At 34.7% G+C, this 11619-nt stretch overlaps 1 protein-coding gene across 2 annotated transcripts in view; it reads left to right on the forward strand.

Moving 5' to 3' along the window:
- Positions 1–11619, forward strand: part of PCDH11X (protocadherin 11 X-linked) — a 985621-nt gene that overhangs the window by 437422 nt on the left and 536580 nt on the right. The window lies entirely within an intron of this gene.

The raw sequence follows: 11619 nt of genomic DNA on the forward strand, positions 1-11619 counted from the left end.
CAGTGTTTAGGATGTGGACAGGTTGGAAGAGTCATTATCCTACCTACTATAAAATGTTGAATTTATAATGGAATTAACTTAAAGTGGTGATGGAAAACACTGTCAACATCTAAGCAAATAATGAAATCCTTCCTAAGACAAAATATGTATCTTAATATTTTAAGAAATTAGTTATAAAAGTAGAAGTTTTATGCTGTTTATAATTCTGCCAGTACTGTTGAAAGAATAGATTCTGTGAAGTAATCTGCAAGTTTAGGTTTTCATTTCAGCGAAGAAAAAATTGCGGACACTTCTGAATATGTGATTTAAAATGTTATCATATCTTTATTAAATAACATGAATGATTTGTTTCCAGTGTGGGATGAAGGCTCAAGTGATTTTTGTTTGCTCTAAACTATGGTTAACCTTGTTTTTTTTTTTTTTTGACCACACTGCATGAAGCATCTTTGTTCCCTAACCAGGGATCAAACCCACAGCCCGTGGATCCCCATGTCTAATCTTGAATATAAACATGAGGGTATTTATTCTTCTCTGTGTTATCAAAGGTTTGAAAACCCCCTATATGGATTTTTACAGTCAGTGAAAATAAGAAGCGAAAGGTGATGACTTAGATGAAGTGTACAAGGAGAGTGAAACTTATATATGAAAACTGATTACATAAAGTCCTTGAAAAGTCCAGGAGACTGAACAACTGACTGAAACAATTGTCACCTCATTCCATGGGTGGGTTTTATATTTATATATACCCATGAGGAGAGAGTTAGGAACTCCTATAATCTATGTGACAGAGGATGAGAAAGCTGTGACTAGATATGAATGGCGTGATTGGGAAAATGATGAGATAGGACTGGGGGGTCCTATCTCCCTAATTTCCTGCTTCTCTCTTTTTCTCTCTAGGTTCTTCCCTCATTGGCATTTTCAGCCTCTACATAGTTCATGATTATAGTTATTAAGTTGGATTAAGACATTAGTCTCTATGAATTCAGCCTAATAAGAATTAGCATAATAAGAGATGAATACTTTAGGATATATTAATCAAATTAGCCTGTGATTGACTATAGATGGTTCTGAGAAAACAAAACTCTAAAATCTATTTAATGGAATAATACAGAAAGGAAATTTATGTTGGGGACTTGCTGAGGAAGAACAAATCTAAATGGGGTTTATAAAGAAGGGAATCCTAGGGCAGCCACTCAAACATTTTTTGTTTTGATTAGAAAAAACTGGCATCATTGCAAATAGCTACAGAATATTGCATGGGAGGAAGACACCACCTATTAATTTTTCCTATTATTTCATTTGTATTTTCTTTTTTTATTCATATTTTCATATTTGGCAATGAGAGAGGATGGATAAGATGAGTCTGAAATGTATTCTGGAGAACCTCAAAGGGCTTAAGAAAGGAAATTAAATGAATATCTTTGTCTCTACCTTTTCGACAGCTTACAAAGACATCCACATTTAACAAGTTTATATACAAAAGTGATCTCAAAGATGATGCCAAAAGTATTGATTTTATGACATTTACAAGGGAGGAACTTGACTAATGGAAGTTTTTTCATTGTGGTAAAATATGCTTTCAATATAATCACATATTTGTGTGATTTTCACCATGAATATATATACCTGAAATATAATTTCAGATGGTCAAGTTTGCTTGGCAGAAATCCAAATATAAGTGATTTTAATATAGCAATATGACTAAGATTCTAACTCCTGGTGACACTCTTAAAAGTAGTTTTTATACATTAAATTATTTTAGAGCTTTGAATGAATATATGGTCTATCTTAAGCTTCTATAGAAATGATAATGGAAAGCAAGGACATTTAAAATTTAAATTTAACAATAGATTTGCAGTTATTATTGTTCAAGTATTATACAGATACGAAACTATCAATGGTTAAATTTTTGTCAGCCTATTACATAGTGTGCATTCACATTACAGAAATTTTCTTTAAAAGTTTGTTTATTGGCACTGTAGCAAATCTCTGTTGATCATCCTCTCGGTCTAGAAAATATTTCTTAGCAGATGCAACTTTATTTTTTCTATCAAGCATATTTTAAAGCATATATTGCTAAGCATATTATTTTGCTTTCTTCTTAGTATATCATTTGATAATTTCATTTAACATTTTATGTGATGTTTTTATATCTGTCATGCTTTTTAGTGTAATCATATGCATTTTAGTGTAATCAAGCTAACATATCTATTTTCAGCTTTTATTCTTGACACTCAGTGTGTTGGGAGTATCTGTAAAATACTTAATAATGAAAATAGAGGCAGAAGGTTAGTTAGCTTTTCGAATGTCTCTAAATCTTTGAGACAATGACACTGAATGGGAACACATCAAACATTGTATAGTAGTGATGACACAATCTCAGACAGCTATGTTCTTTGACTCTACACCCTAAACTCTGTTTGGCATATAGTAGCTTCTCAGTTAATGTTAATTGAATAATTTTTAAAAAAATGATCTTATTTCTCCTTAACCCATAGCCTTAACATCAGCTTGCTCATTTCTAACAAATAAGTTATTCAAAGCAGTCCCTATTCCAGGAAATGAAGTGACCATGATTATTTTTTTCCTTTCTTTTCTTTCACATGTAAATACTTTTGGCTTCAAAGGCTATACTCTTTTCTGTATTTCTTCACACAGTCTGACCCTATTTTTCAACTTCTCTTTTCCTGTTTTTTTTTTTTTCTTTTTTCTACTTTTGGCTTCAATTATCTTGATAACCTCTGTGTCTCATACACATTTTCTTCTTCATTTATTTAACACATATTTATTAGCTCCTGTTGTGTGCCAGAGGCACAATATAAACAAGGCACAAATATAAACAACAACAAAAAAATTAACCTTTGTCATGGACAGCATTCTAGTAGGGGGACACTGAGAATGAACAAATAGATGAATAAATAAATATAGATAAACACATTTACACTAAATTAATCTAGTGGATTAATATGTATCCTTCCAAAAGACATGTCCAAGTTCCAATCCCTAGTACCTATAAATGTGACCTTATTTGGAAAAAGAGTCTTTGCAGATATAATTAAGAATCTCATGTATTGTGGGTGAGGAGTCAGTTAGATCCACTGATAGGCCCTTTATAAGAAGAGGGGAAGGCACAGAGACTCAGAAAAAAGGCCATGTGAAGGAGGCAGAGATAGGAGTTATATAGCCCCAAGTCAAGGAATGCCAAAGGTTACCAATAGCCATCAGAGGCCAGGAGAGAGGAGGCATGGTACAAATTTCCCCTGAGAGCCTCCAGAGGGGACCGAATCTGCTAACACATTTGGACTTAAGACCTCCCAAACTATGAAATTATTTTCTGTTGTTTCAAGCAGTCAAAATTGTGGTAATTTGTTATAGTGGCCTTAGAAAATGAAGACAGTCAACATATTAAGTACTATTGAATAAAACAGAGAAGGAAGTTAGAGATTGTGAGAACATATTGAAAAATTGCAAATTTAAATATGTGTTGTTGTTCAGTCACTAGGTGGTATCCGACTCTTTGTGTCCCCATTAAACTGCAGCACACCAGACTTCCCTGTCTTTCACCATCTCCCAGAGTTTGCTCAAACTCATGTCCATTGAGTCAGTGTTGCCATCCAACCATCTCATCCTCTGTCAACCCCCTCTCCTCTTGTCCTCAATCTTTCCCAACATCAGGGTCTTTTTCCAGTGAGTTGTCTCTTTCTATCAGGTGGCCAAAATATTGGAGTTTCAGCTTCAGCACCAGTCCTTCCAATGAATATTCAGAGTTGATTTCCTTTAGGAATGACTGGTTTGATCTCCTTGTTGTCCAAAGGACTCTCAAGAGTTTTCTCCAGCACCACCGTTTGAAAGCATCAGTTCTTCAGTGCTCAGCCTTCTTTATAGTCCAACTCTCACATCCATACATGACTACTAATAAAACCATGAAGTGAAGTGAAGTGTTAGTCTCCCAGTCGTGTCTGATTCTTTATGACCCCATGGACTAGGGCTCTCCAGGCTCTTCTGTCCATGGGATTCTCCAGGCAAGAATACTTGAGCAGGTTGCCATTTCCTTCTCCAGGAGATCTTCCTGATCCAGGGATCAAACTTGGGTTTCCTGCATTACAGACAGACTCTTTACCATCTGAGCAACCAGGGAAGCTCAATAGCTTTAACTTTATGGACCTTTGTCAGCAAAATGATGTCTCTACTTTTTAAAACGCTGTCTGGGTTCGACATAGCTTTCATTCCTATGTCGTCAAAGATCTGAGAGCAGTAAGTGAGGTGAAGTGAAACTGCTCAGTCGTGTCTGACTCTTTGCAACCCCATGGACTATAGCCTGCAATGCGCCTCCATTCATGGGATTTTCCAGGCAAGAATACTGGAGTGGGTTGCCATTTCCTTCTCCAGGGATTAAGCCCTGTGGAAATCTAGAGGAAGACATTTCAAAATGCACAAGAACAAGGAGTCAGAACATGGTTATATAGTAAAAGGGAAACAAGGAAGACAGTGTGGATGGGCCGGTATGAGGAAGACAGAGAGAGAAATATAATTAGTAATGTAGTCTGAGGCTGTTTCATAGGATATCGTGTAAGTGAAATTATGTGGAATGAGATGTAAATTGTTACAAAGTCATTCTCAAAGAGGTGATATGTTATGACTGAAGTACTGTATTAGACTATGATTTTCTTCCTTCTTGGAGTCAATAGGAAACTAAAGTAGACCCTCTTATGCCCAAACATTGATTATGGATCAAGGTGATTATATTTGCTTTGGACTTACATGAAATAGACGGCAGCATCTATTGAATACTAATGATATATGCCAGGTACTATTGTAATTGCTATACACATATATCTGTTTAATCATCATTCCAATCCCTTTTAAAGGTGAGGAAACAAAGATTCAGATAAATTAACTAACTTGTACAAGAATTTAGAATAAATTAGCATGCACAAAAAGGCATTTGATTCAGGTCTGTGTGATTCTAAACCCTGTGTTCCGAAACTGTTATTTTTCCTATCAACTCAAACTATTTATATACAAAATATTTTGTTGCAAATAGCCAAATTGATTAGATATTTGAAATTTAAAACATAATATGCTTCCCTTGGTGGCTCAGATGGTAAAGAATCCCTTTGCAATGCAGAAGACCTGAGTTCAGTCTCTGGGTAGGGAAGATCCCCTGGAGGAGGGCATGGCAACCCATTCCAGTATTCTTGCCTGGATAATTCTCATAAACTGAGGAGCCTGGTGAGCTACAGTCCATGGGGTCAGAAAGAGTCAGACACAACTGAGCAGCTAAGCACGCAGCACATAGGTCTTGAGCTAGAAGAATCATTACGTTCATATCTTCTTTGAAAACCCCTGTTTGGTATATTATTTAATCAGGTTAAGTTTGAGTTAAAGTAGGCAGCTTAAAAATAATAGTTCAAAATCTTTGCTATTAATTTGGTTTATTTCTGCAATCACTGTACCCACTAAACACTGCCAAATTATTGCATTTTCCCTTGACTTCAAAAGGATCTCAACGTTCCTGTCTTTCTCATCAGTCTAAATATTGTTCCCATGTGTGTATATAATGAGTGCTCATTTCTCTTAAGATTCCAATGAGTCTAGTAAATAGATGTTTCCTCAATACATTCAATGGGAAAATAATAATAATAATACATGATCATAAATTTCTTGATATATGAAATGTTTGCTTTCTCAGAAATATAGATTATTCATTTTTATTTTTCCCCTTTTTAGCTAGTCCTTAAAGACCATTTTCTATAAAACCTACTGTGAAATAAACTTGAAATTTTAATCTAACATAGGTTTAGAAAATTTCCTATAAAGAGACATAATTGTGATGTTGTTACTTTGCTGGTACTTTTATTACTTTTATTATAATGTCATAATATGCAATTTTTCCTAAAGTTCTAATACAAAAATAACCAGTGCTAATTTTTTACTCTTTGTAAATTAATTCCAATTTTAACCTTCCATTTTCATATTTGCTTACTATTCCTTTTGTTTTGGTCAAGGTAAATTTGCTATAATTAAGCTAATATGGACTCTATTTAGTTTTTGTTGTTGACATTGGGATATTTCCCCTTTGCCTTACTATCCATCTAAATTCAGTAATCACTTAGGATAGGGGCACAGTTATATAGATTATGTCTCTATTTCAGCTACAGTATTTCCTGTAATATTTCAGACAGCTAACTTCTTTCTTTCTTCACTAATTATATATATATATATATATATTTTTTTTATTTTTCCATTCTTACTTATTTGCATTATTCTCCATTCCTCTGTTTACTCTTTGTTTCAGGTTTTTAGCTGATTGATGTAGGTTGTAGACAAATTCAGGTCAAAACATTTGCTTAGCATATCACTTGAGATTTCCAGAAGGATCTCTTGAAGAATTAGAAATGTCATTATTTTATGAAGGACTTTAGTATAATAATATTAATATAATATTCTGCAGGTTCTTACAAAAGGAAATTAGATTTAACAATACCTTAGTCTAGCATATTTTTTAACTGTAGAAATCACCTTATTTCATTACTGATTTATTCATATCAACCTAGGAATTGGAGATATATGTATGTTTAGCAAGCAATACTGATGAATGCTTTTAAAGTAGCTAATTAGTAAGCTTTTTGATCTTGAAAACTAATTTTAATTAGTAGCTTAAATAGGGTCTACATGGATTGTTTTTAATTCTTTAATATTGAATTTATGCTTACAAAGTCAAGTTCTCATAGTGGCAATGAAGATCCCTATTTGATCATGCCATGGGGTCGCAAAGAGTTGGACATGACTGAGAGACTAAGCACACACACATGTTGCCAAAAAATTCAATATAAGTAGCACCTTTGAAAAATTCAGAAGACTTTCATGACAGCAATCTCATGAGATAGTTTTCTTTCAGACAAGAATCTACTAAGTGTGTGAATCTTTATTTGGAAATGAAAACAGATTTTCTAAATTCTTAATATACCTTCACTAAATTTTCATGGTTGGGAAGAAGTCTCTTTTTATGCCTTATGATATAAATCCTGAGGGAAATCATGATTTCCATAATGAAATAAGACAATTCACTCTCTCTGTCCCACACTTGAATCTAATGTCCTGATATAAGGAGACAAAAAAGCATATAATTTGCAATTTTTGACTTGTAATTTGATTTTTGAGAAGAAAGCTAATTCATAATTGCTGTGACCACCAGCTGTCTGACAACCCTTTTTCCATAGATTTTGTGTTCACGGGGGAAACATTAGAAGAAAAAACTAGAAGTCCATAATTCCATTCTCTATTTAAATAATTGGTGTCATCATTTTTGTGGCTGAATGATGGCAAGTTAGAATAGACACAGATGCTACAGTTATACTTCATTTATAGTTAAGGGCAAATGTGTTTAATATTTAGGAATTACCAATCAAGATTTTAATATTTAACTGAAAGAGAGATTTTGCATTTGACATAATCATTAGGGAAACTTACTGCAAGCAAGATTACAGACTGGTGGTAGAGATAAAGACATTGTTTTATGTGTGTGTTCTTAAGGAAGGTTAATTTATCTTTACCAGAGATTGTCAGGGAATGTGGTTATTAGTACTACTGATATACAGCATATCCTCTTCATGATGGCATCTAGTTTATATACTGATCTAGTTCCTTTATTGGAGACAAAAAGGATGCCAATAACTTAAACAATTTTTATTGGGTCATATTTTTCATTGCAGGAAAGAGTTAAATCTTCAGGGGTTTAGCTTCATCTATACTGTGTATATTTCTGTGGATAATAGGAATGCTACAGTTTTTGATAAATTGCAGTCAAATTTAATATTTTTAGCATACATTTGATCAAACTTGCTGTATTTTTCTTTCCAATTGCACAATAATATTTATATTTCAACTTAAACATTGTTATAACATGTAATAAATTATCATATATTTCTTCATTAAAGAGATTTATACATGGGAATGTTTCCAAGTGAAAGACACATGTTTTAAAATGTGCAATAAATGCATGAATTATTTCTGCTCTTACATGTCTTAGAAAAATTATAAAAATTAATGTTTGTATAAAAATTACCCTACATTAAGCTGCTAAATAATCAGTTAATCTCACTCTTTAGAGCTCTTTCAATTCCTATTGGAAAAAGCACTTTAGAGCAAAGGTTTACTACCAACCCCATCCTTTCTCTAACAATTTATAAAATATTTGAAAATGTATAATTGTTATTTTTGAATTGTAAGCTTAGAATAGTTTTTAATGCTTTCATAGCCACCTTTAAAGAATTTGAAATCATTTAAGACATTAGCTCAGATTCTTCTTACATGGTGTATTCTTGGAATTTATGGTAACTGCAATGACTATAATTACTTTGAAAAGTACTAAATGAATTTTATAATTGTGTGTGTGCGTGTGTCTGTGTGTGCATGTGTATGCCTGTGCATGTACATGTGCTCAATCATCTATGACTCTTTGGGACCCCATGGATTGTAGCCAAGCTCCTCTGTCCATGGAATTTTTCAGCCAGAATACTGGAGTGGGTTTCCATTTCTTTCTCAAGGGGTTTTACCCACCCAAGGACCGAATTTGCATCTCCTGTGTCCTCTGCATTGGCAGGCTGATTCTTTTACCATCAAACCACTTGGGAAGCCCATGCATGTACATACTTGTGTCTTTATTTGGGTCTAGCTCTTGCAAAATAATCATCAGTGATTTGTTTGAAATATCCGTGTCTACTTTGAGGAGTAATTTCCAGTCATTATCAGAGAGTTGAAAGCAAGAATTAATCTAGTGGATAAGCAAACACAAATTGTTCTTTAAAGGTGTTAAGCATAATTTATTGGTATATTCTGTTACTGTTGATATTTAAAAGATGAAAATTCAAACAATCTGGTGTTAAATAATCTGATGATGGCATAACTCTTCTACTGCATATTTGAGGCTCATTATTATGACACATGCATTAATTAGCTTTTAGTAGGAATAATGAAATATGAAAATACATACAGGATTATAGTTCTGTGTATTACCTTTTTGGTCTTTTGTGTGCTAATAAGAATATGTATTTTTAATGTGCAGTAAACTTAAATTATGTAAAACTGAGAAGAATGTCGTCTCCTTCAAATAAAATCAGTAAGCTGGGACTAAATATAAATTACCTGGTAAATACATATTATAATTCATTTTTTTTTTACAGTAAATGTCTGTGACAGACACAATCTCCCTCAAGTGCCCTGGGGCAAGCCACCTCCTAGAGATAAGATCACTGAGTCTTATTATCTAGATCTGATTGCTTGTCAGGATCAGAGTTCTTCAAAGAAACATTAAGAAAAAGCTTTTGCAATGTGAATGTTTCAACATGTACATATAATCTGTGTGAAAATCATTGTTCTTCAATAGATGACCTCTTTGCACAGAGTGATAGCTTTATCCATTTTCACATCATTATGTTTGCTGGGGGAAAATCCTGCTGTGCTGTGTGCTACATCATAATAACATGTAATCTTCTTGCTCAGTTTAGCTGAGATTTAAGGAGACTCTGCTCATAGAAGCTGTTCTTTAAAGCCTGATCTATAATTTTGCAGAATCACCATAGCAGAAGAGCAAGAGGCTTTATAAAAGATATACAACCATTAAAACTCTTAAACAAAGATTAGTTTCAAGTTTTACAATCCAGTACCAAACCATCTGGCAAATCTCATGTCAGGTTTTGTTAAATCTTTGAGCTTTCTAAGTGTTAACTCATCTCCCTTCTATAACACTTCCTCCCTTCCCTAAACACACAAGCATTCACTTGACTTATTGATTATTAAGATAAAAGATCTAATTAAGTGCTCCAAGCTTGTTGATTTTTCACCTGGTGATTTGTTACCCTTGAAGACAATTTCAAAATAGCAGTTTGCTTTTGGCAGAACCATTGGAATCTTCATGGATAAGTGAGTATATTCTTCACAGCCTACTCCCTTCTTTTTGTCACATTTTCCTTAGGCCTAACTACAACCAGAAGGAGGGTCAAAATATTCTTCAAACGCCAAACCACATCTGAGGGACTCAGACCAGTATGGAAAACACTGGATATGCCTACTGAATAAGTCAACAGTGTTTTCCCTAAGCCTTCATCCTTTAAGCTTTGATGATAGCAGTTATCATAGAAAAACTATGTATTCTTAAAATAAATTTTAGTTTATTTTAACCTGATGTTCTTTGGCATTGCCTTTCTTTGGGATTTGAATGAAAACTGACTTTTTCCAGTCCTGTGGCCACTGCTGAGCTTTCCAAACTTGCTGGCATATTAAGTGCAGCACTTTCACAGCATCAACTTTTAGGATGTGAAATAGCTCAACTAAAATTCCATCAATTCCACTAGCTTTGTTCATAGTGATGCATTTAGAAAAGGCAGAAGAATCAGAGAGCAAATTGCCAGCATTCATTGGATCATCAAAAAAGCAAGAGAGTTACAGAAAAACATCTGCCTTAGTGACTACACCAAAGCCTTTGACTGTGTTGATCACAACCAACTGTGCAAAATTCTTAGAGATGGGAATACCAGACCACCTTACCTGCATCCTGAGAAACCTGTATGCAGGTCAAGAACCAACAGTTAGAACTGGACATGAAACAACAGATTGGTTCCAAATTGGAAAAGGAGTATGTCAAGGCTGTATATTGTCACCCTACTTATTTAACTTATATGCAGAATACATCATGCAAAATGCTGGGCTGGAGGAAGCACAGGCTGGAATCAAGATTGCCAGGAGAAATATCAATAACCTCAGATAAATATATGACACCACCCTTATGGCAGAAAGCACAGAAGAACTAAAGAGCCTCTTGATGAAAGTGAAAGAGGAGAGTGAAAAACCTGGCTTAAAACTCAACATTCAGAAAACTAAGATCATGGCATCCGCTCCCATCACTTCATGGTAAATAGATGGGGAAACAATGGAAACAGTGAGACTTTATTTTTGGGGGCTCCAAAATCACTGCAGATAGTGACTGCAGCCATGAAATGAAAAGACACTTGCTCCTTGGAAGAAAACAGGTGACCAACCTAGACAACATATTAAAAAGCAGAGACTTGACTTTGCCAACAAATGTCCATCTAGTCAAAGCTATGGCTTTTCCAATAACCATGTATGGATGTGAGAGTTGGACCATAAAGAAAGCTGAGCGCCGAAGAATTGATGCTTTTGAACTGTGGTGTTGGAGAAGACTCTTGAGAGTCCCTTGGACTGCAAGGAGATTCAACCAGTCCATCCTAAAGGAGATCAGTCCTGGGTGTTCATTGGAAGGACTGATGCTGAAGCTGAAACTCCAATACTTTGGCCACCTGATGCGAAGAACTGACTCATTGGAAAAGTCCCTGATGCTGGTCCAGATTGAAGATGGGAGGAGAAGGGGACGACAGAGGATGAGATGGTTGGATGGCATCACTGACTCAATGGACATGAGTTTGAGCAAGCTCTGGGAGTTGGTGATGGACAGGGAATCCTGGTGTGCTGCAGTCCATGCGGTCTCAAAGAGTCATACACAACAGAGCAACTGAACTGAACTGAACTGAACTGAACCTGGTAAATCTTTTCTACACCATTCCATCTACCACTAACAAATGTGTGCTTTCCTTTGAGAAA

This window comes from Cervus canadensis, chromosome X (genome assembly GCF_019320065.1).
Source record: "Cervus canadensis isolate Bull #8, Minnesota chromosome X, ASM1932006v1, whole genome shotgun sequence".
NCBI lineage: Eukaryota > Metazoa > Chordata > Mammalia > Artiodactyla > Cervidae > Cervus > Cervus canadensis.